At 44.3% G+C, this 23,880-nt stretch overlaps 1 protein-coding gene across 4 annotated transcripts in view; it reads right to left on the reverse strand.

Moving 5' to 3' along the window:
- Positions 1-23,880, reverse strand: part of LOC108499335 (phospholipid-transporting ATPase FetA-like) — a 92,992-nt gene that overhangs the window by 67,813 nt on the left and 1,299 nt on the right. Inside the window, exon 2 of one of the 4 annotated variants that reach the window (XM_017819054.1) lies at positions 16,543-16,815. The gene's annotated coding sequence lies outside the window, so the exon portion shown is untranslated. Of the gene's footprint in view, positions 1-2,316; positions 2,611-2,817; positions 3,552-10,728; positions 10,750-16,542; positions 16,816-23,880 lie in introns of those variants that run through there. The other 3 variants (XM_017819055.1, XM_017819056.1, XM_017819053.1) reach the window with 3 other exon arrangements.

Raw genomic sequence — 23,880 nt, forward strand, 5'->3', positions numbered from 1 at the left:
TGATCTTAAAGGTCCCTTCCAACCCAAGCCATTCCAAGAATCTAAGATTTGGCTTGAGAACACAACTGCAAAGCTCCTCCTGCATGAGGGGCAAGTTGCAATGAGCCACAATGTGTGGAATTTGCAATGGCTATACTGCAAACTGGAGATAGAGGGAGGCCCTTCCCACCATTACAATCACGAGTAGCAAAATGAGAGAAGACATGGCAAATTTGGACGAATGCAGAGCAGATGTTGCAGGTGGAAAGCACAGCTCATTTCTTGGCCCCGTTTCTCTGGACAAAGCTATATGATACGTCAGATTCAATGATAAATACAAATCAGAATATACTTGATGCTTTTGCTCCCATCACCTCATTCACAGACTCTGTGAAATGATCCATGTTAAATACAATCATTTTTGGAAGGGTTATTTTAATCCAGATCATGGGGTGTAGTTCAGTACAGACTGAAATTCCTGCCCAAGCACAGGTCGTATCAGATTTAAGAGGGCAGCAAATTGGGCTGTAGTACTAAAAGCAAGAACCCAGAGAGGAGGAGAATGTCAGATTTCTCCAGTCAGTTTTGCCACCAAACATCCTGTGGTATATGTACACCCTAAAACATTTAAACAACCCTGTCCAGGTACAAATTCAGAGAGCACACCATGCCTCCACTCCCCTTTCCATGTCAGGTCAGTTTTTGCACACAAGGAAGATCTGTAAGTTAAATTTTTTTGTAGATCTATGTTCAGCTGGTGTAACAACCACAAATATCCACAGGTCTTAGAATTCTGGGTTTTTTTCAGGCTAAAGTACTAGATATCAAACGAATAACTCAGCATATGACAAAGCAGATCCCAAGCCCTGGGCACTGTGACAGACAAGGTTGAAAACCACTTGTGCTGCCCATTGCTCTTGGTGGACTAATGATGTTAACTACCACGAGGTGAACCAGACCCAAATCGCTAAATTTTGAACATGTATCACTTTACACTGGATTTGGATGCACAGCTGGGAGAATATTAAAGGTTTAAAATACATCAGGTCCTCATACTTCCTATTTTCTCCATGCCTTAGCTGTATACCTGCTAAGGGCGTGCACGTCAGGAGCTAGAGCTGGACAGTCACACTCACTCCCAGGTATCACAAGAAAGGACATACTAGTCCATTGTTTGCCTTACCAAGGCTCTGGTAAGGCCTGGCACAGCTGGCATAAGCTGACCTTGCCACATGCCACACAAAGGCATGTTTGCGAAGAGACCCCTTTGAACTACAGGTATACTGTTTCAGTCAAATTTTTCAAATTTTGCTTCCAAAGAGAACGATGAATTCGCTTTTTCCTTTCAAAAGCAGGTGCAAAAATTTCAGCCATTAGAAATAATTAGTTCTACTCATCTTTCAGCTTTGAAACACATTACTATTTGTATTTCTCCACCCCTTCTTACATCCTCTTGTGTTTGAATACCTGAAGAGCAAAACAGGTGTTGTACCACTCCCTGCTTTGCAAACACAGCAAGCTGCAGGGTGGACAACTGAAATGTGTGTTTTGAATCCCAAAAATACACTTTTTCAGGACTAAAATCAGATTTGACTGAATTCAAGCTGGAACAAGTTTAAGGCACTATAAATGATCACTCTTGGCATCACAGTTTACAAAAGGAGTGGAGACTCTGGTTTAAATCTATTGACTCAATGCAAAGAATCTGAAAGTACCCCTGAAACCCCACTTTTTCCGCACCTGAAGAGGTATCCTGGATGAGGTGAGCCAGCCCTACAGCTATTTTTAGGTGCTTTTCCAAGCTATATATACAGAAACCCATGAAACTCTGCGTTCTCACCCCTACACTCAAATGTGCCAATGCAATTAGATGTAATTGCCGGGAAACAGGCTCAGTCTGTTATCTGCCACGTTTTAAAGTAATGATCCAATATCCTCCATCTGTCTTCATTAAAACACTCTTTAAACTGACACCAGGACGGCTGTCAAAAATTTGCATTCAGCTCCTGTGGGTAAGTTAGTTGCAACGACGCTCAAGTTACGGATCAACAGCTGTGGCAGAGCGGGTTCCCAAAAAGAAACGCAGTCTGCTCCCTCTGAAACAAACAATAGCAGCTTCCCCGGGCGGCTGCTGCTGCTGCTGCCGCTCGGAATCACACGCAGCCCAGCTCACTCCACCCGGACGTCTCTCAGCTCGCCCGCAGAAAAAACTCAACCCCGAGCACTTTGATTAAGCTTCGCAAAACTCTTGGGTCTCAAAAAAAAAACCAAAAAGTTTTCTGCCCCCCAAAACTGGCAGAGAAAACAAGCGAGCGCAAGGAAAGCATTAAATCTTACCCTTGAAGGCTTGTAAAAGTCACAACAACAAAGTTGCTGCCCTCCATAGCACTCCGGTACACTCCTCTCTTCTCATTTACACGCAGCTTTATCCCCTCCCAAGACCGACAGCTTCGCTCGTAGTCACAGCGCCGGGACATTCATCTAAGGAACCAAACCTTCCCTGCGCTGTGAAATGGGATCACGTGATCGTCTCCGACACCCTTAAAATCCACCGGTGACTCGCTCTGACATACAATGTCCCAGTAACTAAACTTACTCCAAGTTCCCTACTTCTTACTTCAGTCACTGGGCTTGGCTCCTTGCCAAAGTCTTTTTTTTCCTTTCTTTTTTTTTTTTTTTTATATTCTGTTTCCTGTAGATAGGGAGAGTGTAGTAGCTCCCTTAAAAATAAAATGCTTCAGCACTACAAACTGTGAAAGAGTAAAATAGAAAAGCGGAGCACCTAGGCTTGGGGAACCCCAATTAATTCAAGAGGCAACAGCTGTTAGCTTTACCTACCTCCTGCCAACACGGAAGCTTTCAAAAAGGAAACCAAGCGAGTAAAGAAGTCCAACATATCCAATTGCTTTCAACAAGGATGAACTTGGTAAGGAGTCCATTTCTCAGCAGCAGCCCCTCTCTCTGTATCTGTAATACTGGTGTTGGTGAGGTTTCCTTAAACCCAGAGACACTGTCCTATGAGCTGATCCCAAGGCTCCACCTCACCCACTTTCCAGTAGCTGTGAGTAACAAAAAGTCTGCAGAGAAAAACCTCATAGAGCACAATTGCCTAATTCAACCACAGAGTTTCTTCCAGTCAGCCAGAGGGTTTCTCTGGTGCTGAAATGTCAGGCGCTTGCTCATCTCGAGAGCGTGACCTTCCCTTTGCCCTCTGGAACATCTGCCTGGCCTCACTGTGGTCACAGGGACCCTCCTCACCAGAACCCCCCAGCACTCTCTGTTCTCCCACCTTCAACCAAAACAACATTCACTTTTTTTTTTCCCCTAGTTTGTGGGACCCTTCACAATACAGTGCCCTCCTGTATGCCAGTTCCCTGGTGTTTTTCCTACCGGGTACACTACAAGACCAAAACTAGGACAACTACAACTTTAATCCACTTCTTGCTTCCCTATACCTGTGAATTGCAATTATTTTAAGACCACCATATTCTTTTCCTGGTTGTCTTCACAGTAATGCCTCACAGGAATGTCTCAATCTATTGCAGACAACAAGAGGATGTTTCACATAAAGGATTTCTAGATGTATTTGTCTCTAATTTTTCCTTCAGCTTCTGAGTTTTCCCACTGGGTTTACATGAACACTGTTAAAATTAATTTCAAGCCTACCCACAAACACTTGAATGCATTAATCAGCTGATTAATTATAGTAACATGAGAGCTGAGGCTTTGCCAAGGAGCATTTTCTAGAAAGTGAAATTTTCTGGAGTGCTGTCCAGAGGAAAGCTATAGATCACTCTGGATGCTGCAATGGTAGTATTCCAGTGGTCATGAAGGTTGCAGAACAGAGAGGGAATTAAATGGACCTTATAGCACCATTTCTGAAAGAAGAACAAGACCCTATGCCCCTTTACATGACTCCAGGGTTATTCCAAGCAACACCTATTTGAGACAGTATTCATTGAATTGGCTTCCCACTTACAACACACAGTATCCGTTCAAACAGCCAACCTGGGACATGGCATGTAGGACTAATCTCCTCAAGATCCAGGTCATTTTCAGATGATTTTGAACTTGACAGCATCTAACTGGAGAAGAAATTCCCCCTGCACTAGCCATTTCTCATATTCTCACCACGCACATCTCAATAGCAACAGCCCAAGTATCACGTTTTTTCCTTTGAGCAAAAGTACAAGGATCTGGATTAATTTTGGTCCTTCTACATATTTGGGGAATCCCTTGTTCTTGCTTCATTCTGGAGCTTTCCTCCTTCTTTTGACTGTAATCTGCGTTTTTCATGGCATCTTAATATGTCAGTTGATCACGATTCATTCCACACTACTCCCACTTTCTTTGCTGCTGTCTTTATACTTGCTTGTTACCACTTTGACCTTGGCCACAGTCATTTCTTCCTTCCAAGAGTTAGGTTTATCTCCTTCCCTTGACATACAGGCATATGCAAGTGCTGGGGCTTGTTTAGACTTCAAAATAACTAAAAGTTTAGTAGGCTGATTTGTTAGTGATTTTTCTTGGCACTGAAAATCCACCTCACATACATTCCCAATAACTTTTTCCCTCGGCTATGCTTTCCTCATGGACTTCAGTGAACCTGCTCATGTAGGGAAGCTCAGCATACATGGAAGCACTCAGAAGAGCAGGAATGACTCAGGGTTATGAACTCAGCTCTGAGTTCTCTTGTCCTTGCCTTACAGTTTTTCCCTGGATAGCATCTTCCCAATCATCACATTATTTGCATCAGCCTTTGTGGATTTCTGGACACACCAGGGACCACTGCTGCCCACAGTGCCAGTTGTCGGAATTTCAGTTCCGGTATAAAGGGTGTACACGTATGCTGGGTGTCTGAGTGTGCACTGCAGCCAGCATGGTTTGGGCAGGAATTCAGCTGGACAGCTGCAGAAAGGCAGCAGTGACTTGCCATGATCCACAGTTGTGGGAAGAAGTTCATTCTATAGCTTTTCCAGTAAATGAGCTGTTTTCTTGGCCAGGCAGCCTCCTCCATACTGTGGTCCTTCACCTTTTAATCCTCCACTTTCCCAATGGCCCACTAGTCACAGAGGGCTAGCCAGAGTGGGGTGGATTTAAATTCATGCCATTAAGATCTTATCCTAAGACTGTATCTGGGAAAATGGCTTCCAGTCATTCAGTCTCTGTGGCATTTCAACTACAATCAAGATCTAAAAATGAAGTCTTACTGACACTGATGTGTAAGGGGTGCCCTTAGCCCACTCTCCAGACCAGATTTGCTCTCCCTCCAAACAGCAAAGCTGACAGAGGATAGGATACTCTCTGGATCACCCAGAACCCAACATGTCTGGTGACCTAGTAAAGCTTTGAATGGCTCAATACACCCCAGAGTAACTGGAGAGGAGAACTAGAAGAAAGGAAAGAAATACGCTCTGGAGCATCCCACAACGTAGACTTAAACCAAATGTCAGTCCTTGAGAACCCTTCCCTATGACAATGCCATTTTTAAAATTTCTGTCATCCAGATGCTTTCCCAAAGAACCTGTATAGTTCAAAAGGAGTACTGATGGACTTTGGTTTCCCTTTCTGTCTTGTAACTGCAGTCTGCAACTCCTGAACTGCAAGGTTTGAAGCCTGACCTGCTCTATGATGGCTGGTACTTCTCTCTGCAGAGAAGCAGCTGTGACCTATGGAGCCAAGATGGGTTCCCCAAGCACCCAGAGTTGGTACAATCTCCAGGGATCATTTCCACCCAAACTTATCTCCGTCTCCTAGAGCAACACAAGTGCATTGCTCATCCTAACCATGGTTGTCACAGTTCCAGAAAAGCGTTTCTGCATGGTGCTGGAGGATTTCCTCACAAACCTCCAAGGGTCAGCCTTAGATAACTGAATCTCCTCCCATAGCCTGTGCTTTCCTCATCCCAGCTTTTCTATCTTTTCCTCGCTAGTCCTGGCCAGTGAGAAGCTCCTTGTGTAGGGGAGGGATAAGTAGCCTATTTCACTGTGGGGACCCCTGCCACATCTGTTGTTATGAGCACCTGCAGTGCGTGCAAGGGTCAAATAGGCATCGTGTCCCAACTGCCTTTGTTATGAGAGACCACAGAACATGCCAAGTTGGAAGGGACCCACAAGGACCATCGAGTCCAACCCTTAGCCCTGCACAGGACCATCCCCAAAAGTTACACCGTGTGCCTGAGAGTATCATCCCTACCCTCCTTGAACTTTGCCAGGCTTGGTTCTATGACCACTGTCCTGGGGAATCAGTTCCAGTGCCCACCCACCCTCTGGGTGAAGAACTTTTTTCTAATATCCAACCTAAACCTCCCCTGACACAACTTCAGGCCAGTCCTGTCACTGACCACCACAGAGAAGATATCAGTGCCAGCCCCTCCTCTTCCTCTCACAAGGAAGTTGTAACTGCAATGAGGTCTCTCCTCAGTCTCCTCTTCTGCAGGCTGAACAGACCAAGTGACCTCAGCTGCTCCTCTTATGGCTTCCCCCCAAGGCCCTTCACCATCTTCATTGCCCTTCTTTGGACACTCTCTAATGGCTTAATATTTTTCTTATATTGTGGTGCCCAAAATTGCACACAATATTCAATTTGAGGCTGCACCAGAGCATTGTGTATCCTCTTGCTGTCAAAAGTCAGTGTAAGATGCATAAGAAATACAGGACTGAAAGGAACAAATTGGGACACTCTTGTCCACCCCTTTAATATCAGAGAGCTGTTTAAAAAAAGAAGTGTAGGAAGAACATCCAAGTTGTAAATTGCAGTAGTCCAAGAAACACCAGCACAATCATAAAATGATTAATGAATGACCAAAGGTCCTAAAATATACTATAGCACAGGTGAGGAAAGATGAAGTGCACTGGCAGTGTCCTTGATCCCTGCAGAAGATGTGGCAGGTGGAACTGTCCAACTGGCACCAGGAAGCACACCTCAACACTGCAGAGGAGGGGAAAATTAAACACTTCATGTTCCTGTTACCATGACCAGCCTGTAGGAGGCAAATGAAATGGGCAGAGAAACGCAATGTCACAAAATGACCAGCTGCTCTAGTGCTGTCCTTGCCTTTTGGGAGCCACTTAGTCAAACTCATTTGACTTCTCCACCAAGGAATTAAACTGGTCGAATTCCAAAGTAACTCAATTTGAAGGGATGCTCTGGATTCATAGCTGTATGTATCCGTCCCTCTGGGTGTAATCTGAAGTGTGCAGAATCGGTACTGCAGGTTAATGCAGAAGTATTCCCATACTTCATCAATTACTCCAGAAGCTAGGAGCTGTCACAGTACATGCTACATGGAAATGGTCAGAGAACAGTTTCTGTGGGTGTGTGCGGAATAACTTGAGTCATACTGATCAGGATTTGGTGGACTGGTACTTACCTGCAGCAGAGAAGGAAGGGTGTGTGGCTAGAGATGCCCTTTCTCCACCAAAGCCCCTTGCCCAGTATTCCAAGCCCTTGACAAACAGCAATCAGCTGGGTAAGATCATGAGAAATCCACAAAGCCACAGACTCATGTCTTTAAAAAGATAACAGCAACTTGCTTTGGTACTATTGATCTCATCTTCCTGGCACCAACACCTGCAAATGTGATACCTCTTGATGTTTTAAAACAGAAATTAAAATAATGTCTCTCAGTTGCCTTGTAGCCCATGGGAGACGGAGCAGAGCTGCAAATATTTTGATCGAAGAGCATTCATCTGTGTTGAGCTGCTCAGATTACACTGAAGGGGAGATAAACCTTCAGAAAAAAACAATTCTGCAGGGAACAAGCCTGAGATTAACTCATTTCTGAGTCCAGTTCCCACCAGATTTGGGATCTTGTGTTTACAAACTCCCTTCTGGCCAAAAATTTCATTGCCCTGATAGAGAAGGGGCTGTTGCAAGGGCAGAAGTCTCATGGCTCTCCTAAAATATTCTGTGTGATCCTATGAGAAACTAAGTGATTTGATGGTCACAGATATTAGTGGGAGCTGATGGATATTCACCTGTCTCAGGATTATGTTGTTGGAGTATAACTCTGAGTCTCTTCATTGGCCTACAACACTGCACGTGCCTGACGGTACAGGCAAAGCACAGGGATTAATCAGCCACTGCAGCAAACCCCAGATGTGTCCATACTGTGATTAGTGCATATTTCCTAATCATCACCAGTGAAAAAAGGGGAATCTCGGGGGGATGCTCAGGAGGGCTCATTAAAAGCTAATCATGCCTATGTGAACAGAAAAAACTCAATAGCTGAGGGCAAAGCGACAGCCCAGCTTGTTAGAGCCTCCAAGAAAAGCGCGCTCTGTGACTGGGGTATTGCACAAAGCTGCTGGCTGCTATTTGCAAGGCAGTAGCTGCCACAAACACATGTGCTGTGTCTGGTGGCACTTCAGACACTGTCACATGCACAGCCCTCAGATACGCATCAAAAAACCCAGCTCATACCACTGAGGAATCAGGATAACCCGCAGTGGGACCCCGTGATTGAACGTACAGAGCAAATCCAACCTATGCAGAGCCTTGGCATTTTACAGAGTCTTCCCATATGGGAAAAACGGGCAGCACCTGTGGGAGAAATGGCACTTTTGGCATGGAATAACATCACCTGAAGAGCTGTGTAATGGTTATACAATATTTAGTCTTAGGTAGCCTCCCAGAGATGCTCTAGTCCTAGTTATGCTTAGCCCACATACTTCCTCTGCATATTCTGCCAAGGCAGAGCAAGCACTGCAGCCTAACAGATGTGCTGGGAGAGCTCAGCAGATGGATGGGGCTGTGATGGATCTGCCCTTCAGATTTTCAGGGGGGAAGCACAGGTGACACTGAGGAGCAGTGTCCATGACACTGGACAGGCTATTTTGTACTGTGGCCATGCAGCCTTATCCCCCACTGCACACTCTTGTGTGCTAGGTGTGTGTGGAAAGGATGGGAAATCTCTGGATCTGCATTCCCTAGAGCATCAGCCAAGAAATCTGGGATTTATTTCTTTAAGTCCTTCATGAGGTTTGTTATATATTGCTCTGACAGTCAGTCATCTGTCACATGAAAAACTCAGTGGGGCGTCATCACACCCATTATGCTCATAAGCACTTTAACCATAATTCCAAATTAAACATACCATGTGCATGTATATCTCTACTGTCTCTTTTCCAGGTTACAATCATACCTATCCTGCCAGGAAAAATATGGATGCAACCTGCTGCCTTCCAGGACATTATCAATGATCTTTTGTGTATTTTGAAGTAGTATTTACTGCACTAGGTGTTCAAGGCCAGGCTGGATGGGGCTCTGAGGAACCTGGTCTGGTGGAAGATGTTCCTGCCTTTGGCAGGGTATTGGAGCTAGATGATCTTTAAGGTCTCTTTGACCCAAACCATGCTATGATTCTATGATTCTATGATTAAGTCCTTGTTATATTATTACAGCTTTTGCTGCCTAGATGGTGATAAGCCAGCCCACTCAAGAGAGGTCAGGAGGACCTTGGGGGTGACTGAATGATGTTCATTTTAGAGATATGCAGCAGCACCAACATTCCATAGGGCCATTATCCCAAAAGGGATAGGAGCACATAGAAGAATATTATTGTAGTACTGGTGACCAGGACTGAGTGACTTCTTGACCTGTCATAACTCAAATTTTGTGAACTCTGAGAAGAACAAGGAAACCTCTGCCTGGTAGCAGAGGAGCAGGGTCAGAAAAAAAAATAGCTGTCATATAAAACAAGGCCCAGGGAGGCTAATGTATTAATAAGAGAGAATTTGGCTCCCCTCTGGAACATCAAACTTTAAATAATTAACTGAAAATCTAAAATGTCTATGGTAATGCAATATGACTTAAATAGGCACAAAAACATTTATTTCCCTGAATATTTCCCCAACAAAACTGCATGACATTTTTATCGACAGTTTGCACTTCAACAGCAGCACCGTCTTGGCAGTAAATAAGCCATATATAACCACAGCTCCACCAGTATGGCCACAGCATAGCCAGGTCTCATCACTGCCAGCCTTTGCTTTTATTCAGTGCAAGTTTAATTAATCTTAGATTGTTCCTGTATCTGTTCTCCATGTGTTTAACAGATGTGCGTGTTCCTTTGTGCTTACATGCCTGAGAGCAAAAACCTGTATTATTCCCATCTCTGTGCACATGGACAGTCAGCATTTAAGCATTGAGTTCCTGTTGACTGAAACAGAAGTTACAGAATCACAGAATATGTTGTTCCAATAAGTTGGAAGGGACCCACAAGGATCATCAAGTTCAACCCTTAGCCCTGCACAGGACCATCCCCAAGAGTCACACCATGTGTCTGAGAGTATCGTCCAAACACTTCTTGAACTCTGTCAGGATTAGTGCTATGACCACTGTCCTAGGGAATCAATTTCAGTGCCCACCCACCCTCTGGGTGAAGAACTGTTTACTAATATCCAACCTAAACCTCCCCTGGCACAACTTCAGGCCATTCCCTTGAGTTCTGTCACTGGTCACCACAGGGAAGAGATCAGTGCCAGCCCCTCTGCTTCCCTTCATGAGGATGTTGAAACCCACAATGTCTCCCCTCAGTCTCCTATTCTCTAGACTGAACAGACCAAGTGCCCTCAGCTGCTCCTCACACAGCTTCCCCTCAAGGCCCTTCACCATCTTCGTTGCCCTCCTTTGGACACTCTCTAATGGCTTAAAATTTTTCTTATATTATGGTGCCCAAAACTACACACAATATTCAAGGTGAGGCTGTCCCAGCGCAGAGCAGAGCAGGACAGTCCCCTCCCTCACCTGGCTGGTGATGCTTTGCCTGATGTCCCCCAGGACACGGTTGGCCCTCCTGGCTGCCGGGGCACTGCTGACTCATATTCAACTTGCCATCGACCAGGACCCCCAGGTCCCTTTCTGTGGCACTGCTTTGCAGCATCTCCCTCTGCAGCCGCAGAAAAGAGAGGAGTAACCTGGTGGGTGCATGGGGCCTTCAGGAGGTGATGGCAGTGTTAAAGAGGGATGCTCTTCTCCCAAGAGTTTAGGAGAACCTGCAGGAGGAAAAGACAGCAGCAGAGAAATCAGAGAGAAATGTGCGGTGCACACAGGCACAGGGACTCTGCGGGTGTAGGTCACTTGAGGTTAATTTTTGCCATTTCTACAGTTGGGTTATGATGCAGTATCACAGAAGATCTCTTTAAAATCAAGGAGATACATGAAAATGCAGGCAGGTATTTAAATTAAACACCTTATTCCCAGAGTTACAATTTGTTGCACCACGTTTGGTTTTCGTATGCTGCTTGCAGGGTTAAGTAAGTTGTGGGCCCCACAAGAAGAGACAGCATTTTCTGCTTCTGACAGAGTGACCAAGGTTTTGCCAGTGTAGCTCCAGAAGGCAATGACACACAGCCTGAAGCTGGTAATGTGCTAATGAAGATAAACAGCAGAAAACATAATCAAAGACTCTGGGACTAAAGGGAATTAAGTAAAGTTTTAGCAGTGCTGTGGGGCACCAAATCCCTAGTCAGGAGAAATAAAGAAACTAGTTTTTTTAATAAGGAAATAAAAAGAAACACAAGGGCCATGGCCCTCTAGCTTGGTGTGGCACTGAAGCAAACTCAATCAGTTTTGGTGCCTCTTCCCCACAAGGCGATAGATAATCTTTAGATAACTGCAGGACATCCCAGCTTATTATGATAGAAAGAGTGGTGGAAGCCACATAAGGATTAATGCAGACAAGGAGGAACTGTACTCTTAAGCATAATCTTCAGGGTATGTTTTTTTCTTTTATGTTCTTTTTGCGCTATGTTCCATTATTTCAAATAATGCATTTTTAACTTTCTTAGCAGCCTTTCAGTACCTAAAGGGAGCCTACAAGTAGGCTGGAGAGGGCATTTGACAAAGGCATGCAAAGATAGAACAAGGGAGAATGCTTTTAATTTGAAAGAGGGCAGGTTTAGATTAGCTATTAGGTAGAATTCTTACTGTGAGTGTGGTAAGGCACTGGAACAAGTTGCCCAGAGAAGTTGTGGATGTCCAGCCAACTTCCCTAGATGAAGCAAAGTACTAAAAAACACACGTAATCCATAAAGACTTGGCAAAGGTGGTGTAATCAGAACGGAATAAATGCCTTGTGTCAGTAAATGAAAGTCATAATTTCTCTTAGAAGTAAGACTGGATTAGCTTTGGGGAAGAGCTTGGTACAGACATGTAGTCAGCTCAGACAGAGGTCTGAGTGTTTCCTTGGATGCCATCTGCTAAACAGGTTGTGTCTGCCCAGAAAGGCATGGACTTGAAGTTTTTCCTACAGTCAAACTGCTATTTTGACATTAGGAGAAAAAAAACACCAGCATAAAACACAAAGGGATTAGGCAAAGGCAGTGTCCCAAATCAGTTTGTGCAGCAAATTTGGAAAGAACATATGTACACTAGTCCATGAAAAAAATGCTGAGAAAAAATGCTGTTTGTAAACCAAATAAAGAAGAGCACATTCTTCTGGTCAGTCCACCTGCAGCACAGTTTGCAGCAAGGGTTGACCAGAAATGAAACTGGTGACAATCCAGAGATTGTCTGGCAAGCACACAGAGTCAAAAGTAGTGTCTGGTGTCTGGCTGGAGCTGGGAATTCACTCTGGCACGTAGTAAAGTTATGCATCACACAGATATACCTTGAGACTCCTGAAAATATTTGGGCTATGAGGCAACCCTGTCTGTGAGACATGACATTTAAATAGACCAAAGTATATATTGCTTCATTAATCAATATCTGATGTAGTGGAAAGGTTTTAAATGAATGATTTCTTGGAAACTCATTGCAGTCTGCAGCTGATCTTGCAAGTGTCCTACAATTTTGTTCAAGTTTTTGGTTTGTGTTTCTAGTCTTCTGTTTCTTAGCATGGAGGCTCTTACATCACTTGAAGAAGAAGAGTTAAAGAAATAAGAATCATACTAAGGAGCTGTGAAGGCCAGGCAGCAGAGGCAAAAGAATTCACATGTGAAAAAAAGAAACTTTGGGAGCATACCAGGATGAAGAGGAACAGGCCTAGAGTGAGACTTAAACTGAAAGACAAACCTATTGCTTGATGGGAATAATAGTAACAAAAAGCACTGGAAATCAGTGATTTTAATGTGGGATGCCTCTATTTGGAGGCAGTAGAGATTGGGGACTTCTGTAAGGTACCTGGGAAATCTAACACAGGCAGCTGAGGCATCTGATCTTGCAGCATATATAGCTGGAGAGGATGTTAATTGAAGTAGTCATGGTTTACAGTCACACAAATAAACATAAATCACCATCAGTTTTAGTTTATGCTTACATGACAGTTCCTACAAACTACAGCAGCTCAGGAGGAGATACACATCAGTTTGGATGGCTTTGTTATGGAGGAACAGTCTTCAGGATACACTCCAGCCACCCCACCCAGTGCAAAGACAGAGCCCTAGGGAAAAACACTCTGAGGACATGGCTCCAAGGGTGAAGAGGTTTAGAAGAGAATAGCAGGGAGAGCAATTCTAATTGGGATGCAAGACAGCAGTCCCTTGCAAACAAGCATAAATTAAGCAAAACCATTGTTCTCACTCCCCTCACACCTGTATCTTTTGTACTCTTGTAAAGCCAAATCTCAGGGCCTCTAGTGGTTAGGGTGCAGGACTCTCACCGCTGCGACCCGGGTTCGATTCCCAGCCCCACCCCCGGGCAGATGGAGCTCGTTAGCCCTGTGAGGCAATCCATCTAAGAGAAGGTCACTCTAAACAAACCTACGTTCTGAGACCCTCACTGCCACTGTCCAAGCTTGCTCGGCCCCGGCAGATGAACCTCAGGATTAAAGGGTGGGCTCAGTTCAGCGCACGCTGTGTCTCACCTAAAAAATCCACTGCGCAGGCTCGAAGGGTTAATGACCTTTCCCAAATCTTCGCTCGCGAAGACTGGCCATTATATATTTTTAAAGCCAAATCTGTACATTTAAGATGGAAAAGTAAACTAAGTCTTGTTTGTCCAAGAAGTGCAATGGCAGGTGGGGAATGCATTGGCAACATTTTTAGTGACAAGAGTATAAATTACACAGAACAGCTCTCACCAAAGGTCAGGGGAAAGCAAGTGAAGGTCTTGATGTTAAACTACTTGGTAATCCATATTGCCACTGAAGCTGCAGCCCACAGTAGCTGCATATCCCAGCAAACTCAGAATCACGTGAACAATGGAGTAGGAAGGAAGCAATGAAATGAAAGAGTAGTGCTAAATCACATATGGACATATTCAGGGAGCTCCACAGGCCGCTGCAGTGAGTCAGGGAAAAGGAAAAGGAGTCTTGTTTATCTATGGATCATAGTTATCAGCCATGTCTACAGGGCATGCACCCAGCTCTGACCTTGGAACCACTGCAGTGTTGCCCAACTCTCAGTCTAACCATCTCACACTGCTGTCTGTCATTGGAGCCCATGGGGAAAAGTCGTTAATGGACTGTGATCTACGCTCTCAAATGCTCCTGCTCGGGCGATGGCATTGGAAGCACCGGTAAAGCCACATAATTCCACCTTTAAAATGTGAAAATTGGCTTAAACAAACAAACAAATAAATAAATAAACATTATATATATACGTGTGTGTATGTATATATACACACATTTATACACACAGTGGAGCAGAACTCATCTCTCTGAGTTTTCCTGATGTGTGAGTCTTGAGTGCTCATGTGGGTTTTCCTCCTTACCCCTGTATCACTTCACACAGGTGCAAGAACCTCATCCTGTTCCTTCTGGAGCCAGTGCTGAGCACATGCAAACATTGGTGCATCCCAGACTGGACCCATGAGTGTAAGGGACTGGATGGCTGTCCAGACTAAACACTGCCATGCTGAGTGTGTGGAAGGTGAGTCACCAGAGAGCACAGAGTGGTCCCTCTAACACAGACAACTGACTGTCTGGTCATACTCTGGGGATCTCTCTTGTCCAATGGTGGTGAACTATTCAACGCACGCTGTGTCTCACCTAAAAAAATCCACTGCGCAGGCTCGAAGGGTTAATGACCTTTCCCAAATCTTCGCTTGGGAAGACTGGCCATTATTATTCCCAGTGAAACTGAGAGCACATTTCCTGGCTGACTTGGAGAGAAGTCATGCTGCCACCAAACAGCATGATTTACTGTGATATCAGCAGATCAGCCTACATCTATGTTTCTTTCCACCCAGTCATTTTTTTTTGCTTAAGCCTGGAATGGTGATTTTCAGTAATGCTAAACTCTGTGTAGGTCACAAATAAGATAACAGCTAGAACCAAAGCTAAAGTGCAGTAAATCACACATTTGACTAAATAGAGATCCACAGGGAGTTTTTATCACTAAGAAAAATAAGTCACTCACTGGGAAGGAAGTAAACAGTTACTTCAGTAATGTGAATTGCAGTGTTACCTTCCTCTGATGCTCTGCAACCAAGTTATCGCTGAGAAATAGAGACTGCCTTTATCACCAATTGTATGGCCTTAACCATTGCTTTCAATACTGTTTTTGAAGTAATTTGACATTTGCAGAGTCAGATAGTGCAGCAAATTCACTTTAGCTAAAACAGAAAGGTTTCTTCCCCTATGGCCTCACTTAGCAAAATCTCCTGCTGGCTTCCATGGGACTTTTGCTTGTGTCAGGTTACCTGAATAATCATGGGCAGAGAGAGAAGGACAATACCTTGTGGTGAAAATCCTCCTTCAATACATGCTAAGGTGTCTTACTCCTGGGGTGAGAGTCAAAATAGTGCCAGATGTGAGGAAACATCCCAGGACTTCGTATGTCAGATGAGCTAAGGGGGGAAGGGGTACTCTTTTCACTAGTACAGAAGATACTTTGGATGTGTTTCCTCTAGTCAGTTCTCCACCTTCAAAAAGTCTTTGGGCATCCATGAGTTGACATCACCACTCTAGCTTAATGAAACAAAAATAACTGCACTAAGAAAAGCATATCCAGGAGAATCCTAACATTGGGATTTCTATATAAGGGTCTTAAGCAAGCGGTGCAAATGCTCCATCCAATTCTCACACCCTCCACTTTTAGAGGCAGTGAGACCATTTATCCCTTAGCACATAACAGGCCAGAGAACAACTTGTTAATTGTCCCATCTACCAGTTTGAGCTAGGGCACATCTCCTCCAGAGACAGTCAGTTACAAAACAAAACACTTCATGATGAAGGATCAAGACATTTCTGTGTTTCAGGCCTTTATTTTTAAATTAAAATGCCATGTAATAAGGATAGGGAGAACTTGGAGCACCTTCTACAGAGGAGAAGCCTGGCTCTCTCTATTCAGAAATTTTAAATGGGGAGAAAAGAGAGGCCTGGATCCAAAGAAAGTAAAATGGATGTGTACTTCCCCACTGACTTTGGAGAGCTTTCTAAAGCCACACTGCAGTGGTCCAAACTCGCTCTACCTTTGAGTGTCACTGACACATTAGGGCTAGCACTACATACAGAAAATTAAGACACCAGACTCATTATTGAGAACCAGCATTTGCAGATGCACCATAACCCAGTATGCAAAAGGAAAAAAATGCACAGGAAAACATAGCTGAAATCTGGGTTCCTATGCAAGTTTTTACTGTTTTCTCCTAGAAGAAGAATTGAAGAAATTGTCCTACCTGGCTGTTTTGTGTCCTCTTTTCTACCTGAAGCTGTTTGTCACAACAAGCAGAAGGGATTGTTTTCAGCACCATACAAAAAGATGCAGCTTCTTTTAAACTCCCTGGATGGTTCCTCCACGGAGCACGCCAGCCTTCTCCCCAGCTGGGAGGTGAAGCTCACGGGGGCACACCACGCTTTCCAGGATCTGGAGGCAAATCCGTGCAGGGGCACACTGAACACGATTCAGAAGTTACAGGATGTCTTGGCGTGTTCCGTGTACTCGATAAGGGCTGCAAGAGAAAAGGCAAAGTTCCCGGGGCTGTGGGTGGAACATGGCACCGGGCAGCACTGAGCAAATAAAAGGCAATTGATCGTTGGACTCGGGTGTGACACCGGGTATTACAAAGGTTTATGTACCATAGGCAGGACTCTGTATTTCTCTGAGAGAAATGCAGCCCAAAAAACCCACTGGTGCACCCTGCTGCAGCTAAAGCAACAGCGGGACACTGAGCTCAACTTTAGGCCGTCACTGGATTTGTCTTCTTGGTCAGCACTCAGATGGAGAATTCCAATCACAAGTTATATTCTTTCTTACAGGTCAGACATTTCACTATCTCCCATAAGGACTTATAAAATGTATGCCACTTCTGTGGGGTAGTCGATTATTTGGGAGATTTTTGGTGCCAAATACAACAGGGTACTGATTCAAGTTTCTGGATTCCATGGCTATAAAAAACCCCCACCTAAGTTCAGCTTTTGACACAAAGTTTTTTGTTTCAACGCCCTCTTCAACCTGAAAAAAAAGTTTACAATGATAATTCTGAGATGGAGAAGAGGCAGAACTAATCTAAAAAAATCACCCCAGTACAACTGTGATAGGGTGCAATAGGAAAACTTAAGATAAAATTAAATTGTCTAAATAATGACAGTTATCTGCAACACCAGTATTGCATCTTTTCCTACAATTCAGTAATGCAAACTTCCAGTACTAATTCACAAGCATTGACTAGCTCCTGTAAGTCCTTTTTGCCACCTACTTTTAGATTCAATGACACTTTCTGCCTGAAAAATTCTGAATTAATGTCAGGTTGAAATAGATAAAGATTTTTTTCAATTTTTTTTTTTAACATGCCTTGCAATATGCTAAATTATTGAAGCAGAAGCCTTTCTAAAAGGTAACTCACATGTCCTTAACCGTCTTATCTATTTGGGGTTTTTTTTGTATTCTGTCTGTTCTTGGCTAACAAAAAGAGATTTATCAGTACCACTTTCTCTGCAGCCCTTTTAAAACTAAATCTGTTCTTTGGCTTTCAATGCAGCAGGTGAAATTGCAAACATAGCAGTGAAAGCTTACAATTTTATTTGAAGATCTCTCATTAGGTAGTGGACCATGGTTATGACTAATAGGGTCATGTGGACATGACCCAAAGAAGGAAGGATAACAGACCGAGCAACACTGAAATGAGATTCAGATCCCCTCTCATATCTGTGGCAGATCCTGAGTGAGTGAATAAATGCTGCTGTGCTTCTATTTTCTTATTCATAAAAGGGAACAATAATTCTTCACTTCATCAAGAGACCAAGTAGCAAACATCAACAACTAAAAGGTGTTTAGAGACACACCGGTGATATCTCAGAATATGAGAATTTTTCAGCCTCTTTCATATAACAAATGCCTTATATAACAGAGGCTGTCTCAAAGTCCTGTTAAAAACTCTTTCCCCCCTCTCCCCCCCCCCGAATGGGAATACTCACTTCTGTGTGGGGTAGAAATTAATAAACTCTTTTTCTGTTTACTTTCCAGTTCATGTATCAGTTAATGATATTACTATTGAAACAGAAGGTCTTCATAAGGAAAAAAGGTGCCACAGAGTGCAGATTTTAGTTTTAATACCAACAGAAATATGACAGCCTCTCCTGTTAGCGTTTTGCCTCCAAGCACTATAGCTATGAGTCAGCGAGCTGATAGGAAGACTTTCACACAGCCTTCAGAATCAGCCTTGGAGGATACACAAAATTACAGTTCTTTCCTGTCTCTGCTGTGTTGGTCACTAAAGTAAAAATAACTTCAAAGTAACAATGGTTAACAGTTTGGAACTAGGAGTGCAGCTTTAGGTTAAAGTTTTTGTAGCATGAGAACTCCCTTTGTTTGGAGTTAAAAAGCTACTGTTTAAGAATGATGCAATTTTTAAGGGGAAAAGAAAGGCATGCTGCTGCCTGATGGAAAGCTTTGTTGCAAGAACTGCTTACGTGATCTGCTCTTCCCTTAATGACTCTCAGCTCTTTTCCAGAAGATTTCTTCCAGAGAAGTTCTTTCCAAAGCTGTTGTCTCCTTTACAAAATATTGGGGAGCATTTCCCCTCTCTCCCATCTTGTGGAGTATGGGTGGTACCAATAGGTACCAATAACCTCTTTTTCTCGTGCTCAGTGAATTCAGTGTCTGTACATAGCTACTGACTGTGTTTCTTCACCCTCAGTTTCTGCTTTATAAATATCCTGCTGTGTTGTGGCTTCCTTCTGTAGCTGTAAAGTGCTGGGAAAGAGGCATGGCAATGGACAGAACTCTCGTGACTTCTTGTGGATACTCATCCTCCCAGCAATAAGCACACCAGCCGTCTTGGAGTAAGAAAATTTAGAATGACACTGATGGGTGAAGCAGAAGGTATTTGGGTTTGGCCCTTCTGCATATCCAAAAAGATGGATAAAACCAGCCTACCTGAAGACAGGTCCTGAAACACAGATGCGTTCATGAGACACATTCAACTTTTTGGGGCATCCTTCTCTAGGTCTTTGCCATGCAAGAGACCAAATGGTTTATCAGGTATACGTAACCAAGTATCTAAGAACATGTACTGGTTGGGTTGAAGAGAAGTGGGCACTTTCATTTACGGATGCCAAAGCTCAGACTGGTTTGGCACAGAACTTCCTGCAAACAAAGAGGTTATGCTACAAATCATCAGGGCAGTTTCATGGGTCATCAGCTTCTACTCAAAACCCACCCCCAGAAGCTCCTGTTTGCCCCTATCCTCAGACTGGGAGCTGATACGGAAAACAAAAAAAGAAGTGTATTTATTTGCATTTTCACTGCATTGTTTCCCTTATGATGTTTCTCTTGAACACTGAGAAATTATAAGAATTAAGGGGTGTTCCTCTAGGGAGGCGACATGGCCAACAGGCCAACTGAGGTGCCTTTACACCAATGCCTGCAGCATGGGCAGCCAACAGGAGGAGCTGGAATCCACTGTGCTGCTAGAAAGCTTAAACCCTGTTGCCACTACCAAAACTTGGTGGGACAAATCCCATGACTGGAGTGCAGCTGTCGATAGCTTCGAGCTGATCAGAAGAGGCTGGAGAGGAAGGAGAGGCAGAGGGATTGCCCTCTGCATCAAGAGTTGGATTGAGTGTGAAGAGCTGTCTTTGAATAACAGCAACTAGCAAGTCCAAAGCCTGTGGGTAAGAATCAGAGACCAAGGAAACAAAGGGAACCCTGCTGTCGATGTCTACTACAGGCTGCCTGACCCAAGGGAGCCTATTGACAAATCCTTCTTGCTCCAAGTATGAGAGGCATTGCTCTCACAGGCTCTTGTCCTGTTGTGGGACTCCAACCACCCTGACATCTGCTGGGAAAGCAGCACAGCAAGCTGTAGACAATCCAGGAGACTCCTAGAAGGCATGATGGATAAATTCTTGACCCAGGTAATAGACAGCCCTAGCAGAGGGGGTGCATTACTGGATCTGTTGGTCACCAACACAAACAAGATAATTGGGGACATCAAGATTGGAGGCAGCCTGGGCTGGAGTGATCATGCATTAGTGGAGTTTCAGTCCTAAGGGACTTGGGTCAGGTAAGGAGTAAATTTAGGCCCCTGAACTTTAGGAAAGAAGACTTCCAGCTCTTTGGGGAGACTGCTGGTGAGATCTCCTGGGACAGGGGAGTGGAATAGAGCTGGTAGATCTTTAAGGAAGTCTTCCATAGAGCGCAAGATCTAGCAATCCCCAGAATTAAGAATTCAAGGAAGGAAGGACTGACCAGCATGGCTGAGCAGGGACCCATTGATCAAACTAAAGGGAAAGAAGAAAATGCACAAACAGTGAAAGTTAGGACAGGTGAGCTAGGAAGAGTATAGAGATGAAGTAAAGTTGTGTAGGGATGGGGTGAGGAAGGCCAAGATGAAACTGGAACTGAACCTGGCAAGGGTTGCAAAGAATAATAAGGAAGGGCTTATATAGGTATATTAACCAAAAAGGAGGATCAAAGAAGGTGCAACCCCTGATAAACAATGCTGGAAAACTGGAAATGATGGACTAGGGGGAGGCTGAGGTACTCAGCAGCTTTTTTGCCTCAGTCTTGGCAACTTCTCTTCCCACACCTCTTGAGTGCATGGACAGCAGGATGGGGACTGGGGGAAAAACGTCCCTTCCACTGTAAGAGAAGATCAGATTCATGACCACCTGAGGAAATGGAACCTATGTAAGTCTATGGGACCCCACGAGATGCATCCCAGAGTCCTGAGGAAACTGGCTGATGTAGTTGCTAAGCCACTCTCTATGATATCTGAAAAGTCATGGCAGTCAGAAGTCCCAGGTGACTGGAAAAGGGGAAACATTGTACTCGTCTTTAAAACAGGGGAGAGAGGATGACCCTGAGAACTACTGACATGTCAGCTTCACCTCTGTGCCCGGTAAGGTCATGGAACAGATCCTCCTAGAAGATGTGCTAAGGCACATAGACGACAGGGAGGTAGTTTGAGACAACCAGCACGGCTTCCCCAAGGGCAAGTTGTGGTTGATGAACCCCATGGCTGTGCACGATGGGGTGACTACATCAGTGGACAAGGGAAGGGTTACAGATGTCATTTATCTGGACTTCTGTAAAGCCTTTGACATGGTATCCCACAACATCCTTCTCTCTAAATTGGAGGCAGATGGATTTGATGAGTGGACTGTTAGATGGACAAGAAACTGGTTGGAAGGTCACATCCAGAGGATAGTGGTCAATGGCTTAGAGTCCCAAGGGACCTCAGTGAGAAGTGGTGTCCATATTGGGATCAGTGTTATTTAATATCTTCATTAAGGACACAGACAAAGGGGATCAAGTGCAGCCTCAGCAAAGTTGCAGATGACACCAAGCTGAGTGGTGCTGTTGACACACCTGAAGGACAGGATGCTGTCCAAAGGGACCTGGACAAGCTCAGGAAGTGGACTCACGGGAATCTCATGAGGTTTAACAAGACCAAGTGCAAGGTGCTGCACTTGGGTCAGGGCAACCCCCGGTACCAACACAGGCTGGGGGATGAACAGATCAAGAGCAGCCCTGCTGAGAAGGACTTGGGGTGCTGGTGGGTGAGAGGCTGGACATGACCCAGCCATGTGCATTCACAGCCCAGAAACCAATCCTGTCCTGGGCTGCATCCAAAGCAGGGTGGGCAGCAGGTGAGGGAGGGGATTCTGCCCCTCTGCTCTGCTCTGGTGAGACCCCTGGAGCACTGCATCCAGCTCTGGGGTCCCCAGCACAGGAAGGACAAGGACCTGTTGGAGCGAGTCCAGAGGAGGCCACCAAGATAATTAAAGGACAGGAGTACCTCTCCTACAGGGAAAGGCTGAGAGAACTAGAATTGTTCCACCTGGAAAAGAGAAGTTTTCGGGGTGACCTAATTGTGGCCTCCAGTGCCTGAAGGGAGCCTACAAGAAAAATGAAGAGGGACTTTTTAGAAGGGCATGTAGCGACAGGACAAGGGGGAATGGCTTCAAACTGAGAGAGAGTAGGTTTAAATTAGATATTAGGAAGAAATTCTTTACCAGGCTGGATGGAGCTCTGAGCAACCTGGTCTACAGAAAGGTGTCCCTGCTCATGGCTTTGGGGTTGGAACTATATGATCTTTAGGGTCCCTTCCATCCCAAACCATTCTATGAGTCTATGACCTGACTCACTGGCTTTAAACCAACATCTGCACAGTATAGTGACAATAAGCTAGTGGAAGTCTGGTTATGTTCACTTGAAGTTATTGCCGTACAAATCAGACACAAAGGGTTTGTTTGGTTTTTTAATGCATCTTTTCAGCCACTGAGTTCAAAATAAGGTCTCACGAGGGCTTGCATCGCCACAACCCCCATCACAATGAACTGTGGTGCTGGGGTTAGGCAGGGGTTCACTTCTTAAACCAGACAACTTCGCTGGCTGAAACCAGTGTCTCATGGGACTGTGCCTTCACACATGGCAATAACACAAGCAACAGAAGTCTCACAGTGGGCCCTATGATATGGGCCAGAGAGTGGATGTTACTGGAAGAAGAGAATGTTGAATATTCAGCTTGACCATTTACTGAGAACCCTATTTTATGAAGCGAATTTGAAACAAGGCAGCATTAACTTGCCTTCAAAGACAAGATTTAAATCTCTGGAGGGAACTCCCATGTATATTCAGGACAGCTACCCGAACTCACTTGCAGAATTTAGAAGTCTCCTACTGAGAAATATGCCAGCAGATGCTTCCTGACATTTAATGCTAAACATGTTATAATGAGGCTATAAACAGCCTTTCACTCCAAAACATATGAAGGAATAGCACAAGACCCCAGGGAGGGACAGCTTTGTAGAAATGGGTTTGTTGTTCCTGATTAGGATTCAAACAGCCCTCCCTGGTGTTCTCAGTCCTGGTTTGATTTGTTCTAGGGCATGTCAGATGTTTGTCACACAAACAGACTCCCTGATACTTTCACTATGATGGAAAACTAAAAATAAGAGGTGCAAGTAAAGAAAGGGAGCCACAATATGAGTCTAAAAGCAGCACATGGTCATGTAGTCACTACAACCCACTGCTGCCATGAGAACTCCTGACCAAAGTTTCCATTTTAACTTTTGCCGTAGTGTGGTTGTCACCTTCCAGTGAATTTCAGGAAGATTCATGTGCCTACTTCCCTTTGGCTGCTGTGAAAAGTCTCAGTTTCCCAGCATTTTGTTAGAGTACCAGTGACATAACCTTCAAAGCAACAATTTCTAAGGCTTCTGGAGAAATAGAGATATTTCAGTCATGGCTGAATACCTGAAGAGAAACTTTTTTGCTCTGTGACCAATCTTATTAACAGTTAAATGTAGAGAACTATACAAGAAAAGAATATTGAAAGGTGTGGGAGACACCTGTATAAAATAGAAGCTAAAGAGCAGGAACAGAATAAAATCTGGCTCCAATCTCACACAGGGGTGAATGGCATGTTCATAGCTCATTTTGTTAGATGTAGGTTAAGGCTTTTGCAAGGTTTCTCAGGCTCAGCTCACCTTTTCTACGATTGAAGTTAACATAATTAGCGTGATCCACGATTAACAACATTAATGTGATACATAGGTAACCTCGTTAA

This window comes from Lepidothrix coronata, unplaced genomic scaffold, assembly GCF_001604755.1.
Source record: "Lepidothrix coronata isolate B3197 unplaced genomic scaffold, Lepidothrix_coronata-1.0 Scaffold72, whole genome shotgun sequence".
NCBI lineage: Eukaryota > Metazoa > Chordata > Aves > Passeriformes > Pipridae > Lepidothrix > Lepidothrix coronata.